This window comes from Urocampus carinirostris, chromosome 14 (assembly GCF_059441175.1).
Source record: "Urocampus carinirostris isolate Australia breed hairy pipefish chromosome 14, RoL_Ucar_1.0, whole genome shotgun sequence".
Taxonomy (NCBI): Eukaryota; Metazoa; Chordata; class Actinopteri; order Syngnathiformes; family Syngnathidae; genus Urocampus; species Urocampus carinirostris.
The window spans coordinates 3,674,057-3,699,938 of record NC_142362.1 but is presented as its reverse complement, the minus strand read 5'-3'; the positions used below and the strand labels follow the sequence as shown (position 1 = coordinate 3,699,938).

The 25,882-nt window shown below is 42.8% G+C and overlaps 1 protein-coding gene and 2 pseudogenes across 15 annotated transcripts in view; all 3 read right to left on the bottom strand.

Moving 5' to 3' along the window:
* Window positions 1–25,882, bottom strand: part of caska (calcium/calmodulin-dependent serine protein kinase a) — a 194,921-nt gene that overhangs the window by 153,821 nt on the left and 15,218 nt on the right. The gene's annotated exons all lie outside the window — the stretch shown is intronic.
* LOC148352464 (U2 spliceosomal RNA) lies at window positions 1,128–1,281 on the bottom strand (annotated as a pseudogene).
* On the bottom strand, window positions 1,559–1,648 carry LOC148352463 (U2 spliceosomal RNA; annotated as a pseudogene).

Here is a 25,882-nt window from a genome sequence, read left to right as displayed (position 1 = left end):
GAACTATCTGACTGTTTTGTCCACGTTCCCATTGTAGCGCCTTATAATCCGGTGCGCCTTATGTATGGAAGATATAGAACCAAAAACAATTTTTTGGGGGTGCGCCCTATAACCCGGTGCGCCCTATAGAGCGGAAAATACGGTAGTTTCGCAAGCCACTGTATGTTTACCGGGAGCAGTGATATTTTTGGACCCTTACCTAAATGTTTCAGCCATAATGAGTACAGGGTCTGAGTCAGGAGGAACTGTTATTATCTGAATCAATATCTGGGTACTCCCATAATCTTCACTAGCTGCTTCGGGCAGGATCAGGGACCAAAAAGACAGCTTTGCGTTCAAATGAATGTTGGATGGCAGCGTGTTGCTCCAGGCACTGACCTTCTTATCCAGTGGAAGACACTGATTTCGTTTCAAGTTTCAGTTTCATTTCGAGGCCTGTCGCGCACACAATCAGCGTGAGAAACTCTGTGAAACGAATGTTGCTTATTCTGTAATCATTAACATTCAATCACCATTGCTTGCAACTGACCACTGCAGTGATGATGTCATGCTGCCGTGCCAAAGTTGAGCTAGGGCGCCAGGCACGGCACATCCGCTGCAAAGTAATGAGTCTGCGCTCGGGTAGACTCGGTCTGACCAATCGGAACCGGGCTTGATATCGCCTTTAGGGATATGAATTAAACATGGAAGCAAAAGGCAGGAAACAGAGTAAAGGTTGACCGATTATCAGGCGGGTCGATTATCGGGTCTCGTCAGTTTTATTTATTCGACGGGCCCAGTAAATATATTTCAAAGATGATTACTGTAAAATCCGGACTATAGAGCGCACCTGATTATAAGCCGCACCCACCACTTTTTAAGTGATTTGCCACTTTTGTACGTACACAAGCCGCACCTCTGTACAAGCCGCGTGCGCACGCATTAAAACTTGTGACACAATCACAAGTTAAACCCAGAACAGGCTGTAAGTGGGGTTTTTAAGGGTTATCGATCTATCTTCGTTATTCATTATCCATTATCCGTTATCGGTCAGTTCATAATACGCTACAAAGCCTAGGAGCCAGGACACTTACTCTCAGCCAAAAGGCCAAGCTAAGGTCCTAGCTCTAAAGCCTTGCTGCGATCATTGCGAATGCACCGTTCCCGGAGGTACTGCAATACCGGGCCGATGCGTGGAGTGGACAGAGCAAGCTCATTTTCCATCTCCGAATTGCAAAAATCAAAGATCAAAAGGCCAAGCTAAGGACCTAGCATCAAGGCCAAGCTAAGAGGCCAAGCTAAGGCCCAAAAGACCAAGCTAGGGCCAAGCTAAGGACCTAGCATCAAAGCCTTGCTACTAGTATCAAAGCCTTGCTACTAGCATAAGCCAAGTTAAGGTCCTAAGTGGGGGTTTTGGGGTTTTTAAGGGTTATTTAGCTATCTTCGTTATTCATTATCCATTATCCGTTATCGGTCAGTTCATAATACGCTACAAAGCCTAGGAGCCGGGACACTTACTCTCAGTCAAAAGGCCAAGCTAAGGTCCTAGCCCTAAAGCCTTGCTGCGATCATTGCGAATGCACCGTTCCCGGAGGTACTGCAATACCGGGCCGATGCGTGGAGTGGACAGAGCAAGCTCTTATTCCATCTCCAGAATGCAAAAATCAAAGCCTAGGAGTCGGCAATGACAGTATTAAGACACATCTGACTTAACCCCTAAGTTCCACAATTGTAACTAAATAAATAGTAGACAATCGGCATCATGAATGGAAAATGATACCCGTAATTAACGTATGATGCAGACTTGTAAAGTCCGGGTCCCGTTGAAAGTAATCCAAGGAAACAAAATGTATATTTCCAAAGTTAAGGGTGGGAAAAATATATATCCACTATTGTCCGCTGCGACAACAGACAGATCTACCGGTAACTCAGCTTTACCCCACTTCCCATCAGCCCGCGTTTGCTCTGCCCCTTCTTTTTGATTTACTCGTAGAACACATAACAGAATAAATCTCTAAAATAAATACATTACAAAAATATACAGTTGCAAATACATATTATACATGGTTACACATATTTACGAAGAATGACGGTACACCGAGAGAGTTTCAAAGCTTTAATAATAATAATATAACTTTCATCCCAAACCGTGCCTTTGAAAGGTACCATGCTCGCAATGCATCAAACGTGTCTGTCAAAAGAAAGCATCTCGTAATTGTGAAATTCACGGTAGATCGTCCTCAACTTCCTCCTTATAACTATCGCCATCAAGGGCGTCTTCCTCATTATCGGAACGTACCTTTCCTTTACAGACAACGTATGCATAAAATTAGGTTGCAGTCTTTCTTGGCGCACATATTCTACTGGTCTTAATCTTACCTTTTATACTCTAGCGCCGCTGGTGGCCGTTAGAAAAATTACATTAATTGGCCGCTTCACTGAATAAGCCGCAGGGCTGAACATTTGGGAAAAAAGTAGCGGCTTATAGTTCAGAATTTACGGTATTTAGGCTCAGATGCAGCCAAGCCTCCCCTGCCGTCAGTCTCGTACGCCCCCCACCCCCGCACCATCGGATTGGATAAGCGACCAGGGGGAAGTAGGAAAAATACCGTTAGAGCGGAGTTAACAGAGGCAGCTCTGCTAACCCCCAAGTCCCGACATGCCTGTGAATCTGATGATAGAGATTTTTAAAAGTCTGCGGTAGAAAAGTGTGTGAATAAGATGATGAGTGTAATTAACTTATTTTAGAGAAGCAGGAGACTGATAATAGTTCTTATGTAAATGGTCTCCATTTATATAGCTGTTTTCAAGTCAATGAAGACCTCCCAAAGCGCTTTACAATGTGTTTCACACTTTTCCCTTTCACACACTAACTAACCGATAGCAGCGTCAGCCATTCAAGGCAACTACCTGCTATCGGGGGCATTAGGGATTCAGTGTCTTGCCCAAGGACACTTCGAAATATAACACAGATGAGCCGGGATTCAAACCTGCGACATCTTGATCCCAAGAAGAAAACTGAGGAAAAAAGAGGACGATGCCTGAATGGGTGCAAGTGGCTAACTCTAGCAAGGCCTAATTTTAGACCAAGCAGCTTAAAATACCTACAGCAGATAGCGGGGAACCATAACCTCCATCCAAGTGGCGAACAGGAGTGGCTAGAGAAAAAAACTGAGGAAAAAAGAGGAACATGGCTTCCCAAGACGAGCGCTCTACCTCCTGAGCTAATGCCGCCCTTGTCATAACATGAGTTTGTCAATTAAGCATGTGTGATTGAGAGAGAGCATTAAAAGCACGCTAAAGTGGAAGGCAGCTTGATTAGCTGTTAGCATAACATTAGTATGACAATCAGAGTTTAAAACAGGTGTGCCTACAATTTTAAATTTACGTGCTCATTAAATGTTTAAGTTGATTTGAGTCATGTTCGTTGTATTGACATTTTTATTGATTCATCGTAAAAAAAATAATAATAATCAGGAAACTATTCAGGTTTTTATGTACCTTTTTACGAGTTGCTACTAAGCCTAATATTATTTCCCCTGCCCGATGATTGCTGGGATGGGCTCCAGCACCCCCGCGACCCTACTGAGGATAAGCGGTGCAGCAAATGAGATGAGATCTTCATGATTCGAACCTTCCTGTGTAGAGTTTGCATGTTCTCCCTGTGCTTGCGTGGGTTTCCTCCAGGCACTCCGGTTTCCTCCCACATTACAGAAACATGCATGTCAGGTTCATTGGCTGGTCTAAATTGTCCCTAGGTGTGAATGAGTGAGTGAGTTGTCTGTCTCTGTGTGCCCTGCGACTGGCTGGCAACCGGTTCAGGGTGTCCCCTGCCCACTGCCCGAAGATAGCTGGGACGGGCTCCAGCACCCCCAAAACCCTACTGAGGATAAGTGGTGCAGATAATGGATGGATGGATGATCTTCATGGATGTTCTCTCCATGTATGATCATTTATTTTATGAAATCATGGTGTAATTGTTACCGGTGCAGTCCTTTGAGACATTTTGTGATTAATGGCTATACAAAGACGTGTCAATAATATATTGTTAGACAACCCTCTGAGTCGGTTCACACAAAAATCATAATATTGGCAATATTCGGATCTCGATTCTACTGCACCCTGCGTTCAAATGTACTGAGGTTAATATGTTTTGAATCGGCAGTGTTTGAATGCATTGCTTAATGGACTATGAATGAATTGCATTAGGATACAAAAACATAACCTAACTAGAAAACCCAGAGTAGATGTAGTCAACTCTTGTAATGATTGCCCCAGACTTCTGCACACTATGTTAAGTATGGCAGAACGAGAGAACAATATCATAAATACAATGCATTATGGTTTAAATGAATTTGGCTTTATTCATTATTTTAGATACCTTAGTTCACAGGTGTCAAACAGGCGGCCCGGGGGCCAGATCAGGCCCGCGAGACAACACTCAGAGAAGCGCAAGAGAAAAACAAGATGCAGGTTGAAATATGTCAACTTGATGTTGCCAAAGAACGGTGCCTAGAACAAAGACACTGTACTTGTATTTCTCTCTCTCTCTCTCTCTCTCTCTCTCTCTCTCTCTCTCTCTCTCTCTCTCTCTCTCTCTCTCTCTCTCTCTCTCTCTCTCTCTCTCTCTCTCTCTCTCACCTGTTTTCTCCCACACTCTGACTCTTTCAACCTCCTTGTCTCTCTTTTTCTCTAGCTTTTTGGCTCTCTCTCTGTGTCTTAACTTATTTTGCTCTAACTTCCTCTTTTCCTTTTCTCTTTCTCTCTTCCTACACTTCGCGCTTTCTTTTCTCTTTTCTCTCCTTCTGTCTTTCTATTTCTCTTTGGATTTCCTTCTTCCTCTCCCTTTCTTTTCCCCCTCTCTTTTTATCTCTTTTGTTTCTCACGCTTTCTCCCTCTCTCTCTTTCTTTGTCCCGCCCTGTCTCCTTTTCCCTCCCTCTTTCTCTTATCTCTCTCTTTCTTTCTCTTTAATCTACTGGTCCGGCCCCCGACAGAATGTTTGTTCTATCCTGTGGCCCCCCCCCCGAGTTAAAATGAGTTTGACACCCCTGCCTTAGTTTGTATGTGTCTGATGTGTGTTTTCCAGCTTAATCTATCGTCTATTATCACCCCTTAAAACTGAATTTCTGATACAGTGTCTATTGCAGCACCATCCATTTTTACTTCTAAATATTGATTTGCCTTGCGATTACCAAAGAATATTACTTTGGTTTTATTTCAATTTAAAGATAATTTAGGGTAGCACGGTGGCGCAGTGGTTAGCGCGTGTGCGGCACAGTTCTGAGGTCATGGGTTCAAATCCAGCTACCAACCTTCCTGTGCGGAGTTTGCATGTTTCTCGTAGGTTTCCTCCGGGGACTCCAAATTGTCCCTAGGTGTGAATGAGCGAGGGAATTGTCTGTCCTTGTGTGCCCTGCGACTGGCTTGTAACCAGTTCAGGGTGTCCCCCCTGCCCACTGCCCGAAGGAGCTGATCATAATTTCAGTGTTTCTGTATTGTCAATGAATCAACGGCAAAAAAGTATGTAAGAAACTATTTGTGTGAGCACTGAATTCTGACACACACAACAGTCTCTCTTATGAGTCTTTTGTGTCACTCCCACTGGTATCCTTGTACGGTGCCTATGCTCATTTGTTCCCTTCTCTGAGCTGTCAGCTTCAGAAGTGCAGCTGTTGATTCCCTGACGTTTGCTCTGACAAAAGGAGCTTTTGGAAAGAGGGAAGAAAGGAAGGAGGGCTGTCACTTTATAGTACGCTTTTTGCAGATTATGAGCCGAGCGAGGGTTAGCACGCTGACGTGAGGGGGAAATACAGTGGAACCTGGGTTTTCGAACGCCTCTCAGTTCGAACGAATCGGAGTCCGACCAAAGATTTCGAGAAATTCTTGCTTCGCTGTTCGGTCAAAAAAATCGGAGTTCGAACGCCGGTAATGCGTGAGTGCGTACGCTAGGGTGCGAGCCCCTTATTATGCCTCCGAAGAAAGTCAGTGCAAGCGGCAAAGTTGCTACAGGTGAAAAAAGAAAAGTAGTGCGTACAACTATTGCATTTAAGAAAGAAATAATAGCCAAATATGAAGGAGGGGTGCGAGCGCCTTCTGCTGACCACCACAAAGGTAAGAAATCCTATTCATAAGATTACTATAACGCGAACGTACGATTAGCCTGGGTTAGCTTTAAGTTTACGCTAAACATTCAGGGTGTTGGAACGGAGCCCAACATTGAGGGTGTTTGAACGGAACCCCCTTTTCAATGAACCGCTCACCACTTGTTGTGGAGACCCGGGTGCTAAATGACTTGCAAACAACCTGATTTTTTTATTTTTACACGTTCATGTTAGCGTAATCTTTCGATAACGCAGACGTACGATTAGCCCGGGTTAGCTTTAGGTTTACATTAAATATTCAAGGTAAACATTCAGGGTGTTGGAACAGATTAAAACGATTTACATTATTTTGAATGGGAAAACGGATTTCGGTGATCGAACAAATCGGTTTTTGAACAGGGTTCTGGAACGGATTATGGTCGAGAACCGAGGTTCCACTGTATAACCAGCTCAGTAGCCTAGATGGTAGGGCGCCCGCTTTGAGACTGGGAGGTCGCTGGTTCGCGCCTCGGTCGAGTCATACCTAAGACTTATAACATTGGTAAAATGGCGGCGCCCTCTGTTGGCTGCGGCTGCATCGGCTCGCTACAACGGGTCAGGTGTATCGACATTTCGTTCTTACAAAGAATGACAATACAAAGGAAATTATTATTATTATTATTATATGATATGGAACCAAACTTACCTTTTTAAAACAGAACAGGGAAACTAAAAACAGTGGGAACCTTAACTGCAGAACTGCCAGAGCAGGGTTTTGTTTCCCCCCACCCGACTCACCTCCACAAGCCTTGCGCGCTCGTGCTGCTTACCATGTGGCTCATGTGTCAGCCATCTGTTTTGACAGTATGTCAACAAAGCCGCAATGCTACCACGCTAAATGTGGATACAGACCCACTCGTCTCACTCGTGGACGTATTCCCTGCCTTCTTATCTTTCACCTGCTTTGTATTCGTTCACATGACACCTCTGTTGGGTGTTGTCATAGGCAGCTGCACATTACCTAACATCTTTGTGGCATCACACTTGCACGCTTGCACGAATACACACAGTGAAAATGAATGATTTAGATATCCTGTTTCTGACCTTGCCCAAGAGAGAACAACATACTCAAACAGAGTACCTTGCTACTACGACAGGGGTGTCAAACTCATTTTAACACGGGGGCCACACGATAGAACAAACATTCTGTCGGGGGCCGGACTAGTAGATTAAAGCGAAAAAAAAGAGATAAAGAAATAAGAGAAAGAGGGAGGGAAAAGGAGACAGGGCGGGACAAAGAAAGAAAATAAGAGAAAGGGAGAGAGCGTGAGAAACAAAAGAGATAAAAAGAGAGGGGGAAAAGAAAGGGAGAGGAAGAAGGAAATCCAAAGAGAAATAGAAAGACAGAAGGAGAGAAAAGAGAAAAGAAAGCGCAAAGGGTATGATGGGGAAAGGGAAAAGAGAGAAAAGGAAAAAAGGAAGCTAGAGCAAAAGAGGTTAAAAGACACAGAGAAAGAGACAAAGAGCAACAAAGGAAGAGACAAAGAGAGAGACACAGAGAGTGAAAGAGACAGAGTGGGAGAGAAGGGGTGGAAGAGAAGGGGTGGAAGAGAGAGAGAGAGAGAAAGAGAGAGAGAGTGGAAAAGAAAGAAAGAGAGAGAGAGTGAGAAAGAGAGAGAGAGAGAAAAGGGGTGGAAAAGAGAGAAAGAAAGAGAGAGAGAGGGAGAGAGAGACAGAGAGAGAGAAAAGTGGAAAAGAAAGAGAGAGAGAGAGAGAGCAAGAGAGAGAAAAGGGGTTGAAAAGAGAAAGAGAGAGAAAAGGGGTGGAAAAGAGAGAAAGAGAGAGAGAGGGAGAGAGAGAAAAGTGGAAAAGAAAGAGAGAGAGAGAGAGAGCAAGAGAGAGAAAGGGGGTTGGAGAGAGAGAGAGAGAGAGAGACAAATACAGTATCTTTGTTTGAGGCACCTGGCTTTGGCAACATCAAGTTGACATATTTCAACCTGCAGGTTGTTTTTCTCTTGCGCTTCTCTGAGTGTTGTAGTCGGGCCGGATTCAGTCCCTTAGCGGGCCTGATCTGGCCCGCGGGCCGCCTGTTTGACACCTGTGTACTACGACATCAGGTGCTGTTCGTTTTCAGGTAAGCAACTAGGGCTGCAACTTACTCCTATTTTAATAGTCCACTAGTCACAGACTATTCGACCGATTGGGTGAATGATCGGATCATCCATCCGTCCCAATGTTCCCTCTAATTTTCCAGGGGTCTGAGCGTTCACACAAAGTCGGTGAGCAACACTTGAAACAACTGTGAGCAACCGTAATCCCAAGTGTGGCAAGATCATTAATCATCAAACATGTCCAAAACTTACATTTTTTTCACACTTTTTTACACTTCTTTTTTTTCTCTTCCTTTTGTTTCTTTTTTTTCTCAGCTTTTCACTACTTTTTCAATTTGGTATTTTTTTCTTTTTTGTTCTATTCCCCCCTTCCTTGAAGTCATTTTGTGCATAATCTTACATAATATTTGGTCATGTTGGGACTAAAGAAGCAAAAACAACCTGAAGAGCCGTTTAGGACCCGAAAGAGCCGGTTCCTATTAGTGAGCCGAGCCGAAGAAGCCGGTTCTCGACAAACTCTACTAACTTTACTCAACTTCTTTCTTACTTCAACTCGACTTCAAAATACCGCATTTAGGACACAACGTCAGGGGAACCCGTGTATTTTTACCTTCATGCACTGTAACTTAAATCGCTTCTTAATTAGTCATTTTGAGCCCTCATTTTTGTGCGCTGGCTAGTTTTTCTTGTGCGCTGAGAATGTGCGAGCAGTGCGCAATTGCGCAGGCGCGCAGGTTAGAGAGAAGACTGATCCATCCATCCATTACCTGCACAGCTTATCCTCAGTAGGGTCGCGGGGGTGCTGGAGCCCATCACAGCTATCTTCGGGAAGTGTCCAAGGGACACCCTGAACTGGTTGCCAGCCAGTCGCTGGGCACACAGAGACGGACAATTCGCTCGGTCATTCACACCTAGGGACAATTTGAACCGGCCAATTAACCTGATAATCATGTTTTTGGAATGTGGGAGGAAACCCATGCAAGCACGGGAAGAACAAGCAAACTCCGCACAGGAGGTTCGATCTCATGACCTCAGAACCATGCTGCAAACGCGCTAACCACTGTGCTGCTGTGCTGCCCATGATCGCATCATTGTTTTTTCTAAAATCTAGTATGAAGTTGATTTACCGTATTTTCCGCACTATAGGGCGCACCGGGTTATAGGGCGCACCCCCAAAAAATAGCTTTTGGTCCTATATCTTCCATAGATAAGGCGCACCGGATTATAAGGCGCTACAATGGGAACGTCGACAAAACAGTCAGATAGTTCAGTCCAACTTATTACCCCCTTAACATTCCCAAAGCTTGCAAAGAAGCAAATACGTGTCGTAGACACGTGCGGATGCGGTGTCCGTACGATGTCACTTAAATGCGTCATTTCAAATATCATTCGGAAGGGTAAAGTCTTGGGATTCAAGAAATGCCAACCATTCCTTAGTTTCTATTTTCTTTTTCGCTCGCAACTTTACTGTGCATATGACAATAAACACTTGGAATTGAGTTTAATTCACTCAACTCATCACAGCAACATCAAGATCGTTCTAAAACAAGATACCGGGAAAATATAAAGCTGCATAGCTCACCTAAGTTCTCACGTTCAATAATGATACGCAATCATGGTCTTCTTACAACCGTGAGTGAAGTAAATCCAGGAAAGTAAATTATTTGCAAATACAGACTAATAAAACATGTTTCTTTATGGTGTACTTTAGCAAGCTTGCTAAGCTTGCTACGCCATTGCTAAACTCGGCCAATTGCAGGGTTTGTTTTGGCCATCTAGCCAATCCGAGGCTCCGAATAACTTCAGCCAAAAGCGATCGATTTAACGGATGATTGACACATCTTTTTCGGCCAATTGCAGGGTTTGTTTCGGCCCTCTAGCCAATCCGAGGCTCCGAATAACTTTAGCCAATAGTGATCGATTCAAATGATGATTGACACATTGGTTAGCCAATGAAACGCCGGTATATAAATCCCAGCATACACCGCTGACTACTCCACGTTCGGGGGAAAAACGAGTCGGCGGCTGTTGCGTAAGTTGCGAGACCTTGTGATTTAATGTCAAGCCATATATAAGGCGCACTGTATTATAAGGCGCATGGTCAGCTTTTGAAAAAAATTCAGACTTTTAGGTGCGCCTTATAGTGCGAAAAATGCGGTAATTATGTGGCAAACGATAATGAAGACAAGAAATATTGGTACAGTACAAAATATATCTTTCATTGAACAACCTGCGGATACGTAGGAAATTACATAAAAATAAACTCTTCCTCTTTCATGTTTTGGGGGTTTGGCTTGGCATTTGGACTGTATTTGAAACAGTCCTTTTCTTACTTTCACCATACTCATCCTGGAATCAAACAAAAACATGACTAAGCATGTGAATTTACTCTCTCCGTCCCTCTTTCCTTCAGCGTAACGATAAAAGTAAGCTAAAAGCAGATAGGTCCGGTGGGAAAAAAAATATGAAGGCTAGTGAATTTCTCCTAAAGTTGAGAGGTTTTCATGCCTGAAAAGTGCAATACTTTCGGTTTGGCAGCTGTCAAAATAATTCTGTAAAGCAATAAGGAAACAAAGTAAACGAGTTTGTAGTTCCAAAGTCCAGATATCAAAGTTCAACACACTTGAAATAATCTAGAAATATGGTTTCGAATAGCCCATAATATTTCGTGAAGTGTGCCAAAATGGACCTAATCCAGCCATAGATAAATGCTAAATAGGGCTGCATGATTAACCGATATGTAATCGATATTGCGATGTGACGTGTTGCGATTGTGTAATCGCAAGACACTGCTTTTTTAAATGATTTATAGTCCAATATATGTGAATTGCCACAGTTCAAGTTTTAACAGCGCTGGCCAATCAGAGACAAATTTAACGACACTAGTCACTAAAGGTAAAGTTTTGTGCGTGCGACTGTGATAGCGGTTGTTTGGCACAATTGGCCATAAAAACAAACGGCGACGCTACAGCTAGTAGCCTTAGCTCATCTCATCTCATTAGCTGCCCCGCTTATCCTCAGTAGGGTCGCGGGGGTGCCGCAGCCCATCCCAACAATCATCGGGCAGTGGGCAGGGGACACCCTGAACTGGTTGCCAGCCAATCGCAGGGCACACAGGGACAGACAACTCGCTCGCTCATTCACACCTAGGGACAATTTGGACCAATCCACCTGAAATGCATGTCTTTGGAATGTGGGAGGAAACCGGAGTGGCCGGAGGAAACCCACGCAAGCACGGGGAGAACATACAAACTCCGCACAGTAAGTCCGGTAGCTGGATTTGAACCCGCACAGGAGGTTCCCGAGACCTTAGAACTGTGCCGCACACGCGCTAACCACTGCGCCGCCGTGCTGCCCTAGCCTTAGCTCATTACAATGAAATAATCAAAAACAAATTCATTCGTTAAATCGGACTCTTAGGAAAGTCAGAAGAGAAATGCTGATCACCAGTGGATGCTTCGTGGATTGTTATGGAGTCCGGGAATCGACTAAGGTTAGGCTAACAACTCTCTTAAGACACCCCTGCGGAGAATTCTTTTTCACCAACGCCAGATCCATTACCCAAGGAACTGATGACCTGGAGCTACAACTCTTGGAAAACCGCTACATTCGTGACTCTAATATTGAAATCAGACCTGGCTGAGATCGCTGTTACTTGATGCTAGCGTGTAGCTAGCCAGCCGCTCTCTCAATCGCTTTCTTACTCTGGAACACCTCCAATTTCGTTATACTCTTTGTATAATTATAATAAAAACTGCAATTCTGTTTTATTTGTGGATCTATGTTCCTTATTTTGTACTCTCAGGCGGGAATGACATCATCTTGAATTTATTTTGCATGCCACTATAATTTAGTTTTCACCCAAAAAAGAACTACCACAGATATGCACTCTTCTATAAAAATCACAACGAAGTTTCAATACATGTAGGAAAAAAAAAATCATAATCATAAAGAGATGCTGGAAACTCCCAGCCAAATGAAAGTTCCTTCGGAGGAAGAGTGTTGAACGGAGCGAAAAAATGTAATCTATTACAGCAATTTAACAGCAGGCCTTGAAGTCTGCCGCCACTGGCGACTGTTGTGAGAACGCTTTCCACTCTCTTTAATCTCACACGAGACTGCTTTTCATGCATTTGTGTTCGACTTACTTTAGTTTTGACTTTTAGGCTTTGGTGGCCTTAAGCACCCCCGCTTGCATGCATACAAGATGAAATATTCAGTAGCAATAAATCTTAATAACAGCATATAGCAAAATAATGAGCTTCTTTGACTCAAAAAACATGAAAAATTGCTTCATCAGTGTGGTAATTAGGACTTTCTTGCCTTCAATTGTGATCACTTTTCACACACAATTTAAAATTTTAATGGCAATTAAATTTTGGTGACGATGACAAGTCACACAACATTTTCACCTTCTGTGTGGTAAGCACGTTTTGCAGCTATTAACTAACTTAAAAGAGGATGTGGACACCACAAGGGTGAACAGCCGAAGGTTAAACAGAAAGGTGAAAATTATATTCATAAATCCCATGTTTACTTACAGAATACCTTACCAGAACTTAGATATTCTACTTTCTTCAGATATAAAAGTACAGAAGTATGGAACTTTAACAAATTGTATGTGATTACCGTATTTTCCGCACTATAAGGCGCACCTAAAAGCCTTTATTTTTTTCAAAAGCTGACCATGCGCCTTATAATACAGTGCGCCTTATTTATGGATCAACATTAAGTTTTCCAACTAACTTGCAGCCGCCGACTCGATTTTCCCCCGAACGCCAAGTAGTACGCGGTGGATGCTGGGATTTATTTACCGGCGTTTCATTGGCTAACCAATGTGTCAATCATCATTTGAATTGATCTTTATTGGCTAAAGTTATTCGGAGGTCAAGAGGCGGATCCTTTTTATCATTTACAGACTGCCATTGGCTCAAACGGCAAACAAAGCCTGCAATTGGCCGAAAAAGACGTGTCAATCATCATTTGAATCGATCACTATTGGCTAAAGTTATTCGGGGGTCAAGAGGCGGATCCTTTTTATCATTTACAGACTGCCATTGGCTCAAACGGCAAACAAAGCCTGCAATTGGCCGAAAAAGACGTGTCAATCATCAGTTGAATCGATCACTATTGGCTAAAGTTATTCGGAGGTCAAGAGGCGGATCCTTTTCATTGTTTACAGACTGCCATTGGCTCAAACGGCAAACAAACCCTGCAATTGGCCGAAAAAGACGTGTCAATCATTAGTTGAAACAATCACTATTGGCTAAAGTTATTCGGAGGTCAAGAGGCGGATCCTTTTTATAATTTACAGGCTGCCGTTGGCTTAAACAGCGAAACAAAGCCTGCAATTGGCCGAAAATACATATGCGTATAGCATGTGGCTGACGGCATAGAGAAAGCATTTTTTTCTATTCTGTATTTGTAAATATTGTATTCTCCTGGATTTACTACCCTCACGGATATAAGAGGACATTGCCTGCACATTATTATGAACACAACGACTTCGGTGAGCTACTCCGGCTTTCTATATTATCCCTGTATCTTGTTTCAGACTGAACTCGATGTTTCTGTGATAAGCGGTGCAGATAATGGATGGAATGCAGTGTCTATTTTTAAATTCAACTCAATTCCAAGTGTTTATTGTCATATGCACAGTAAAGTTGCGAGCGAAAAAGAAAATACCGGTAGATACGAAGGAATGGTTATCATTTATTGAATCCCAAGACTTTAACCTTCCGAATGATGGAACGATGCATTTGAGTGACATCTTACGGACACCGCATCCGCACGTGTTCTCGACACGTATTTCGGCTTTGCAAGCTTTGGGAATGTTAAGGGGGTAATAAGTTGGACTGAACTATCCGACTGTTTTGTCCACGCTCCCATTGTAGCGCCTTATAATCCGGTGCGTCTTATGTATGTCAAAAATAGGACCAAAAACTATTTTTTCAGGGTGCGCCCTATAACCCGGTGCGCCTTATAGTGCGGAAAATACGGTACTTAAAGGTGGGGTGCACGATTTGAACATTTTGTTACTCTCCGACGCCATCTCCTGGGTTAAAGTCTAGACTGCAGCCTTAGGCAGCCTGGTCATGATGTGCATGCAAGTACATGCATTTCTTATGATAAAAACTTATTTTTTCATCTTTTTGGGGGGATTCAGTTGGAGTTTGGACTGTACCGTAAATTCCGGACTATAAGCCGCTACTTTTTTCCCAAACTTTCAACCCTGCGGCTTTTTCAGTGATGCGGCCAATTTATGCAGTTTTTCTAACAGCCGCCAGCGGTGCTCGAATTCAAGGCACATGACGCAGCCTACAAGCTAAACACAATCGAGCAATCCGATAAAGAAGGAAACAGAGCTACTGCACGCAAACTTTACCTTGCATGCGTGTTGCTAGCGTGTATTTGATTAAGGGAGCGTGGAACTGGGGAAGACAACTTTGATGACGTCAATTATAAGGAGGTAGATGAGGACGGTTTACCGTGGTTTCTGCAAGAATGGATAGTTTTTTTTAACAGATCAGTTCACTGAGTTGCGAGCGTGTGTCTAGTAGCGTTTTGCTACCCTTCACAGGCACAGTTTGGGACGAAAGTTATAATATTATTATTAAAGCTTTGAAAACTCTCTTGGTGTACCGTCTTTCTTTGTAAATGTGTGTAACCATGTATAATATGTATTTGCAACTGTATATTTTTGTAATGCATTTATTTGTATTTATTTTGGACACTTATTCTGATAAGTCTTGCACTGACCAATTAAAAAGAAGGGGCGTAACAGACGCGGGGGATGACGGGAAGTGGGGACCGGTAAAGGTGAGTGTTTGTGGACACGGCAGACAATAGTGGATGTATATTTTTCCCACCCTTACCTCTGGAAATATTCACTTTTTTTCCTTGGATTACTTTTAACGGGACCCGGACTCTGCAGGTCTGCAACCAATGTTAACTACTGGTGTCGTTTTCCGTTATTTTGCCGGCTGTGGTCTTTGAACTGTGAACTTCGTGTTTGGTTAAAATCGCGGGACTCAAGGTTGGGTTTGGGTTAATTTTATGATTACGTTACATATTTCAATTTGGGCGCATGCGGCTTATGTACAGGTGCGGCTTGTGTAAGTACAAAAGCGACTATCCTCTCAAAATGTGGCGGGTGCGGCTTATAATCGGGTGCGCTCTATAGTCCGGAATTTACGGTATTTAAAACAGTTACTTTCTTACTTTCACCATTTTCATCCGAGAATAAAAGAATATATCACTCTCTTTCCCCCAAATCCCTAACGCCTCCTTTCCTCTATCCTAATGCGCTCCGTGGTCAGAACAACGATGATAAAGGTAAAAGCAGATAGGCGCGGTGAAAAAAATATATTTAAAGGTTCTTAAAACCCAGTTGGGCATCGTAAACACAAAAAGCAAAAGCATATTTCTTTAATTTTTAACTTTTTAAGTACACCTTAAACTACCCACCCCACTTTTAATAGAGAAAACATTTAACAATAAACTTTTTAAGAACACCTCAAATGACACACCTCACCTTTAATGCTTGAATTTAAAAAAGGGGAGACGTTATTTCAACAGCTTCTTCATATGTTCTCAAACTTTTGCGGGCGTTTTCTTCAGTTCCACGTCCGCTTCGTCAAAACCAAAATAGTGAAGTACCGCCCTTCTTAGTTTCCTTCTCATTCGTTGACTCTGGGACTATGTTTACGGAGTCCGCCATGCCACTCGATGAGCTCACACGGCGTGTGTGGCATAGTGTGGTGCTTGCAAACTTTTAACCACGTTTATTGGCTTGTGCTATTATCAAAACTTGCCCCTGATTGGTCAGCGCTTTAAAAAATCAAATAGTAACAATTGTGGTTGGCCAAAACTCCATCACTCTCTACAAAACCTTGAAAAAAACCGCAGTGCTTTGCGATTTCACAACCGCACTACGTTCAAATTTCTGACTTCGGACTACCGCCCCCCTAACACCTTCTTCTTCCTCACTGCCCCCCCAGATCTTTTCCACCGCCCCTAGGGGGGCAGTGCCGCCCACTTTGGGAACCGCTGATCTAAATAATCCCTATCCATCTTAAATTTAATGTTTTTTTTCCAAAGTTTGCAACTATATGACCTCAAAAGACATTTTATCCGGGTAAAAATATTGCCAGAGAGGCGATAGTCGTGCTCTATCCAGAGGCCACTGGATGGTCAGTCCAAAATAAGAGAATGCATTTAGTAGCCCACACAGTATAGCTCATTGTGTGTGTGGGCTATGACCAAAACAACCCTTCATTTCATTATGCCATATTCACCAGTATTGTCAAGATCCAGACGAGAAATGATCCAGAATGAGGGGGAGATGGCAAGCCAAAGGGAGTAAAAGAGTAAACTAAATATATAAATCCTTTGCATGGGAATTATAAGCGCAAAAGCACCTGAGCGGACGGAAGTTGAATATGCTAGTTGAATAAGCAGTTGAGTTGGAACAAATATCAAGAACCGCGACAGAAGAATACAACCAGTACTTTTTACTATGGTGATTTCTTGCTATGCCGTGCGCTGTGCGAACAGGCAAGGTTCTAAGCCCAATTTGACATGGTATCCCTTTTGATGAAGACAACAATGGATATCTGCAATCAATCAGAGGGACTAGCACCCCTCTAAGTACTCAAGGATTTGCAGCCAGTATATCTACAAGGTTTTACATACAATCTTATATTCAGTAGGTACGAGTCACAACAGACACAGTCAATGTAGCTACCATCTGGGGCGGCAGTGGCTCAGGAGGTAGAGCGCTTGTCTTGGGATCAAGAGATCGCAGTTCGAATCCCGGCTCGTCCGTGTTACATGTCGAAGTGTCCTTGGGTAAGACACTGAACCCCTAATACCCCCAATAAGCAGGTTAGCGCCTTACATGGCTATACGGCCGCTTTTGGGAAATGTGAAGCGCTATATAAATGCAGATCATTTCATTTCATTAGATTTGATGGCACCCTTGATAAAAAATATTAGCATAAAGGTCCATAAAAATGGGATTACATGACATGGTTATTATGAAGTCAAGGACCAAGACAAGCTCAGGCTTTTTCCCTTCAGCCCTTTGTTTTCTTCTTTTTTGTCAATTGTTTATCAAAGCTGATCATCAGTGGGATAAACATTTTCAGGGCAAAAACATCAACATCAAAAACATCAGTCAGGGCTGCAACAACTGATTGATCAAATTCGCCAATTAGCGTTGCCAACGAATGAGTTCATATATTTGTTGTGTCGGACGAATTATGCGTCACTAATCATATCGCGGAGCCAAAGAGTCGGCGAGCATAACAGATCGAGGTGGAGTGCAAAACTAAGGCGCTATTTTCCCTAAGGCTACGCTCAATTCAAGTCATGAAACATGACGGCCACGGAAAAAAAATAGTTCGACCAATTTCCGCAACTAAACGTACCAAATAAGTGCGTCACTTTTAAACACGGAAGCAGCTTGTTGCCTTGCATGGTTAACGCTGCTATCGGTGTGTGTGTGCGTGTGTGAGAATGGGTAATTGTGAAGCACATTGTAAAGCGCTTTGGGAAGTCTTCAGTGACTTGAAAAGAGCTATTTATTTACATTTATATGCCATGGGAAATGGTGAGGTAGCAATTAAAACCGAAAAAATGGATTTACCAACGGAAATGAAAGGAGCTCAGTAGAAGGGTAAGTTACTACATTTTTTTTTATTTTTATTTGTTTGTTATTTGCATTTTTAAGAGTGGAAATGTAACCTTTGTCTCTGGTAGCTAGCTGATGTTAGCCTTTGCTTTTTAGCTGATTAATGCGTGCATGTGTGTGTGTGAGAGATACTTTAAACTTCAGTTAAATCATTTTAATTAGTGTTTAATTGTTTTATATAAAAATACTCAACTTCAATACAACGGTGGTAAGATTAAGCATTGAGTTTTAATTCTCTGGTGATTAAGTGAGAAAATGTAACGATAGACTCTGGTTGCTTGCTTGATGTGCTAACTATTGCTTGATAGCTCAATAGTGACTGTGTTAAATAGTTGTAAATAAAAGATTGAATTTAATTTGGGCACAGTGCAAAAAAACAGTGCCAACAACGAATTAACAAAAGGGAACAATAAATGATTCGTATCAAACACAGAAAGAAAAACCAAAAATCAGCTGAACAATACAATATTATCATAAACATGTGCATAAAGAGGGCAGCACGGCGGCGCAGTGGTTAGCGCGGGAGCGGCACAGTTCCGAGGTCATGAGATCGAACCTCCTGTGGGGAGTTTGCATGTTCTCCCCGTGCTTGCGTGGGTTTCCTCCGGGCACTCCAGTTTCCACCCACATTCCGAAAACATGCATTTCAGGTTGAATGGCCGGTCCAAATTGTCCCTAGGTGTGAATGACCGAGTGAGTTGTCTGTCCCTGTGTGCCCTGCGACTGGCTGGCAACCAGTTCAGGGTGTATCCTGCCCACTGCCCGCAGATAGCTGGGATGGGCTCCAGCGCCCCCGCGACCCTACTGAGGATAGGCAGTGCAGATAATGGATGGATGAAACAACAAATTATTTGCACTAAACACACGAAAAAAATCAGCTGAACAATACAACCCTATCATCAACATGTGCATAAAGAGAGTAAATAGGCTTATATAGTTTAATTGTGCTTTATAAAAAAGCTTAACTTGCACAAATTGTTTAAGATTAAGCATCAAGCTTTTCTTTTCTGGCAAAGTCAGAGTGATTATTGTGTCCTTGTAAATTGTGCCATAATACTACTCATACTATACGTTCCCATCCCATTAGAAAACAACAAACCATGACAAGCTTCCTGATGAGAAAGAGACATCATGCACGCCACAGCAAGCAGCAGTCATCACTGAGATCCTCAGTGACATGCTGACATTTTTGCATTGCAATGCAAAGTTCTCAAAGAAGGAAGATTGAGTAAGTGAGCAAAAAGTGGCTAATTTTTAGCTTGTTAATGTAGAAAATCTGAGGGGGTTTTCACGTTGTTCCAAAAGCTCATGGCCCATTTAAACAACAAAAATACCTTGTTACATTTACAGGAGCATACCATTGATTCGTATGTATTTTGTTTCAGTTATTTGACAAACACTTGGAATGTTCATGTCACTGGGTTTTTCAGATTTGCAATGATTTCTTGTTCCAAAAGCTCATGTCCCTTAAACAACAAAGATGCCTTTTTTCCTCACTTCATAAAAAAGTGTATATTTGCTGGTGTATCACATACCAGTGTCTGAAATAACGTCTGCATCTTTTACGTCGGGCGTACAACTTACAAAACTTCCCCGCCCGGGTGGCCGACAACTTTTTCAAGTCATTTATTTTTTTAATTCAAATCAAAAATTTGCTTGATTCCGATTTCAAAATCTTCGGTCGGTTTGGAAATTTGGGAATTTCGATTCGTTTGGCAATTTGCATACTCTGCAGCCAATCAGAAGGCTGCATCGAATAACTGCGTGCTTCCGGACTCTCCCGAGCCCTATAAGGTCGTGCATTTGCATATCATTTTTCCAAAGTAGACGCACAGAGAACACAAGAAAAATGGATAAGTGGTCAGGAATAAAGCCAAAACCTCAGCCCCAGAAGAAATATTCAAAAGAAGCAAACAAAATTGATGACGCTACAAAACGTAAACGTACATTTAAAGTATCGTGAAAATAGGCTTTATGGCTTGTAGCAGACGACGCAGCGCAAACATTGCATGAATGAATATGATTCAATACAGGTACATACTGATGGCTTAATACTAATACTTTTTTTTTTTGCGATGAGTCGTCTTATTGTGTTTCAAGTTGTGAAAAATGGGGCAGGCAACTTCATGGCTGGGAAGGCAACTTTTCAGAGTTGGCTGCCCTGGTGTCCGCTAACTTTTTCTCATGAGTCTAGACACTGCACATACATTTGTGTGTATTTCGTTTGTTATTTTATAAACACTGATTTTTTCATTGTCTCTGTGTGCGCGCAATTGGCTGGCACCCAGTTCAGGGTGTCCCCTGCCCACTGCCTGAAGATAGCTGGGATGGGCTCCAGCACCCCCGCGACCCTACTGAGGATAAGCGGTGCAGATAATAGATGGACGTATTTTGGATAGTTATAGAAAAGAAAATTAATACATCAAGATTTTCTCTGGGTATTGTACTGGATAGTGATACTATTAGAAGTTTAAAATCTAATTTACTTGTTTTCTAATTTTCCTTTGTGGGGTAAAGTTCTGGGTTTTTTTTTTTTTTTGATAATATATTTCCTTTGCTTAAAAGCTCTGGCTTCAGCCTATTCCCTTTGTTATTAGTATTGTAATTTTGTATTGTACAGCTGTTTGCGTGCAAATAGTTTATCGTTTTCTTTTCCTTTTGTGAGTTTGATTAACGCGCTTTTGTGCTGTGCCTGAATAAACTTCGTTCATTCATTCATTTGTTCGGAAAATTGATCAATGGTAAAATTTATATCATACAGAGCATTAGGAGAATGTTAAACAAAAGTACCGTATTTTACGCACTATAAGACGCATCCTAAAAGCCTTAATTTTTTTCAAAAGCTGACCATGCGCCTTATAATACAGTGCGCCTTATATATGGATCAATATTAGGTCGCAAAGTCTTGCAACTAATGCAAGCAGCCGCCGACTAGATTTTCCCCCGAACGCGAAGTAGTCCGCAGTGTATGCTGGGATTTATATACTGGCGTTTCATTGGCTAACCAATGTGTCAATCATCATTTGAATCGAACACTATTGGCTAAAGTTATTCGGAGGTAAAGGGGGCGGATCCTTTTTATCATTTACAGGCTCGCATAGGCTAAAGGGGCAAAACAAAGCCTGCGATTGGCCGAAAAAGATGTGTCAATCATCAGTTGAATCGATCACTATTGGCTAAAGTTATTCGGAGGTAAAGGGGGCGGATCCTTTTTATCATTTACAGGCTTGCATAGGCTAAAGGGACAAAACAAAGCCTGCAATTGGCCAAAAAAGATGAATGTGAATAGCATGTTGGGTCGAACTACAGCATAGAGTAAACAGTATTTTACTATTCTGTACTGTATTTGTAAATATTTTACTCTCCTGAATTTACTACACTCACGGATATAAGAGGACCATGGTTGCACAATATTATTGAACACAACGACTTCGGTGAGCTACTCCGGCTATATATTTTCCCAGTATCTTGTTTCAGAGTGATATCGATGTTTCTGTGATGGGTCTTTTTTTAAATTAAACTCAATTCCAAGTGTTTATTGTCATATGCACAGTAAAGTTGCGAGCGAAAAAGAAAATAGAAACTAAGGAATGGTTGGCATTTCTTGAATCCCAAGACTTTAACCTTCCGAATGATATTTGGAACGATGCATTTGAGTGACATCGTACGGACACCGCATCAGCACGTGTCTGAGACACGTATTTGCTTCTTTGCAAGTTTTGGGAATGTTAATGGGGTAATAAGTTGGACTGAACTATCTGACTGTTTTGTCCACGTTCCCATTGTAGCGCCTTATAATCCGGTGCGCCTTATGTATGCAAGATATAGGACCAAAAACTATTTTTTGGGGGTGCGCCCTGTAACCCGGTGCGCCTTATAGTGCGGAAATTACGGTACTTATAAATACTTAAGTACATTGTGAAAAGGGTTCATTCCTTGAATGTGTTCTGTTTCCCCTTGTACATAAAAGAAAAAATTTAACGCTTGCAAAAAGTGGATAAAAAACCAGTAAGGGCTCATGTGTGGCTTTTGACTGCACACACTTTCCAGAAGCCAGCTGGCATCTAAGAGCTCTGCGAAGGAAATATATTTTCCCTGCGTCCTACATAGTGGGTGTTCCTTTCTAGGGGGAAGAAAACCGTATCCCAGGTGATGGTGTGTGTTACTCGGCGGGCCACTGTGTTGGGCTGAAAAAAGGCCTCAATTACATAATGGCAGAAAGGGGGAAGAAACGGCGACGACCCAAACCTCAAAGGAAAGGATAACATCGGACAGAATTTTCCGGACTATAAGTCGCTCCAGTGTGTACGTCGTACCAGCAAAAAAATTTGTTTATTTGTGACACCCTTAATCGCAAAGTGTCTCAAAGGGCTACACAGACCACAAATTATTGCAAACCACAGACTATTATGACAACATCCCCTGATCTAAAATCTACATGATGGCAAGGAAAAACTAAAAAACGTCAAGTCAAGTCCAGCCATGTGTATTTCTGACCCCCTTAATCACAAGGAGTCTCAAAGGGCTCCACAGACCACAGACTATTGCAAACTACAGACTATTATGACACCATCCCCTGATCTAAAACCTACATGAGGGCAAGGAAAAACTCAAAAACCTCAAGTCAAGTCAAGTCATGTTTATTTGTGACGCCCTTAATCACAAAGAGTCTCAAAGGGCTGCACAGACCACAGACTATTGCAAACTACAGACTATTATGACACCATACCCCGATCTAAAAACTCAAAAACCTCAACATTAGGAAAATGAAGAAGTCTAAAGGGCTGCACGGACCACAGAATATTGCAAACCACAGACTATTATGACACCATCCCCTGATCTAGAACCTACATGATGGCAAGGAAAAACTCAAAAACGTCAAGTCAAGTCAAACCATGTGTATTTCTGACCCCCTTAATCACAAGGAGTCTCAAAGGGCTCCACAGACCACAGACTATTGCAGACTACAGACTATTATGACACCATCCCCTGATCTAAAACCTACATAATGTGTTCAAAAATTGGATTGAGGATGTTTTAATGCCAATTAACGCCTTATCTTTCGAATAATGAACTCAATGCTTTTAAAGACTTTTAAAGGATCCGCGGGAACCCTGAGTAGGGCTGCACGATTTTGGAAAAAATAACCTAGTAGTGATTTTTCTTACCTCTATTGCAGTTTCTATGCCATTTTTTGATTTTAAAAGATAAGCGCATGTCTGAGCTAGTTCTTTTTTGCGAGAACTTAACCATAGGGGCACGCAAACCCACAAATTTGAGAAAAATCACAATTTCTTTTTTCAAAATAGTGCAGCCCTACTGGGCAGCACGGCGACGCAGTGGTTAACGCGTGTGCGGCACAGTTCTGAGGTCGTGAGATCGAACCTCCTGTGTGGAGTTTGCATGTTCTCCCCGTGCTTGCGTGGGTTTTCCTCCGGGCACTACACTTAATTCTGGGAAAGTTAAATAAAACAAAAAAGTTTCCCGGATGTCAAACGTGCCCGCGCCCCCCTCGACAGAGCCTTGAGCCCCCCCAGGGGGCGCCCACTATTTGCGAACCACTGTTTTAAACACGGGCAGCACGGCGATGCAGTGGTTAGCACGTGTGCGGCACAGTTTTGAGGTCATGGGTTCAAATCCAGCTACCGGACTTCCTGTGTGGAGTTTGTATGTTCTCCCTGTGCTTGTGTGGGTTTCCTCCGGGCACTCCGGTTTCCTCCCACATTCCAAAAACATGGATTTCAGGTTAATTGGCTGGGCCAAATTGTCCCTTGGTGTGACTGAGCGAGTGAGTTGTCTGTCCCTGTGTGCCCTGCGACTAGCTGGCAACCAGTCCCCTGCCCACTGCTCGAAGATAGCTGGGATGGGCTCCAGCACCCCCGCGACCCTACTGAGGATAAGCGGTGCAGATAATGGATGGATGGATAGTGCGGCCCTCGCACTGATGTTCAGTTAATCTTTAACAAACGTGATATTATTTGTTTGGTGGTTCCAACGCCGTACTGGGCGCATCTTAATCGCTCTCTCCAACACTGTGTGCCTGTACTTGAGTGGATTTGTTTGTATTACGATTGAGGAGGGCAAAGTTCAGGCTGACTTGTTTGTTCCGGCTTGATGGGGATGCATAAATGTTTTGAGTGGGGAAGTGTGAGAGCTCGCCGCTATATCATCTATGTGTAATTGCGCGTGTCGGAGCTAGCCTTTCGGCACATTTTCTCCCACCCTCGAATTTAAGAGTATATTATACAAACGGTTTGTGAATACAGACATGCACGCGAGCGGGCACACTTGCACAAACACATGCAGATAAAATACTCCCCCAGGGGCAACTACACAACATGCATGCGGTGTCTGAAATGTACTGTAATGCACTACTCTCCGGTCTTCCAATGACCAGACTCAAAAGTCTTCGGCTGGTACAAAATGCCGCAGCGAGGCTTTTACCTAGGACAAAAAAGTCCGATCACATCACCCCGATTTTGGCTAACCTGCATTGGCTCCCTGTTAGCCTAAGATGTGATTTCAAGGTTCTCTTAGTATTATACAAAATCATGCATGGACTTGCTCCCTCATATCTTTCAGATTGAATTTCCCCCTATGTTCCGGTCCGGAGCCTTCGCTCTGAAAACGCTGGTCTACTCGTGATCCCAAAAGCCAAGAAGTGTTCCGCTGGTTCGAGAGCGTTCTCCATCCGGGCACCGGTGTGGAATCCTCTTCCCCTTGAGATCTGATCTGCAACCTCAGTGGAAATGTTTAAATCTAAGCTTAAAACTCTCTTCTACTCTATAGCATATGAATAACCTAAACAGCTCATGTGTAATAACCTGTGAAGCCCTTTGAGACTCTTTGTGATAAAGGGCAATACGAATAAAAATGACTTCACTTGACTTGACTTGAAATAAAGTCTGCCCGGACGCCCGGGATGTGCATCTTTTACGTCGGGCGTACAACTTACCAAACGTCTCTGCCCGAGTGGCCGACAATTGTTTTAACAAATAAAATGTTTTATTCCGATTTTAAAATCTTCGTTCGTTTTGGAAATTTCGGTTCGTTTAGAAATGTGCATACTCAGCAGCCAATCAGAAGCCTGCATCGAATAACTTCGTGCTTCTGGACTTTCCCAAACGATATAAGGTCGTGCATTTGCATATCATTTCCCAAAGTAGACACACAGAGAACACAAGAAAATGGATGAGTGGTTAGGAATTGTTAAGATTTGTCAATTTAATAGCGCTCTTATGTCGTGTCCAGTATGGTCGCCGCGGCGACCGGCTGGCCCCGCCCCTTTGGCACCGGCTGTAGCAGATTTCCTAATTTGCGTGTGTGCTTCTTAAGGGCGGGTTTTGGGGATTGCCGGTTGCGGGTTCATTGCATTACTTTGCATTATTCTGTTCTGTTTGACTTGAGGAAACCTGTACTTGCCCGTTCTGAGTAAAAGCCTGTTTTGTGAGTATTCCTAGTCTGAGTTTCTGTTTGCCTGTAAGCCTGTTTTTGTTTTTGTCCCTGAGTGTTGGACGACTTTTATTTCCTTAATAAAAGTAACTGATCGTTAACGCGAATGAGTTCACCCTTCCTGCCTCCTGCCTCCGATCTGGTCCGGTCCCGTGACATCTTACTCGTGGTTTTGCGGTAAGACGTTTTCCATTGTGTGACGTCATTACGCACGCACCATTTTCGTCTTGCTAATTGTTGATTGCCTTGTTGTATTGAATGGAGCCGTGTTCTTGTTTGCTTGCTGTTGAGGAATAAATATGCTTATAGGCTGAACGACAATGTCCTTCTCATCTTCTCACGCATGAGGAAACTGCACACTCTGACATATCCTTACCAGGAATCAAGCCAAAAGATCATTCCCAAAAGAAAGATTCAAAAGAAGCTAACAAAATTGATGACGCTACAAAACGTAAACGTACATTAAAGGCATCGTGGAAAGAGGAGTTCACGTGGCTTGTAGCAGACGATGCAACGCAAACATTGCATGAATAAAGATGAGTAAATACAGGTACATACGGATGGC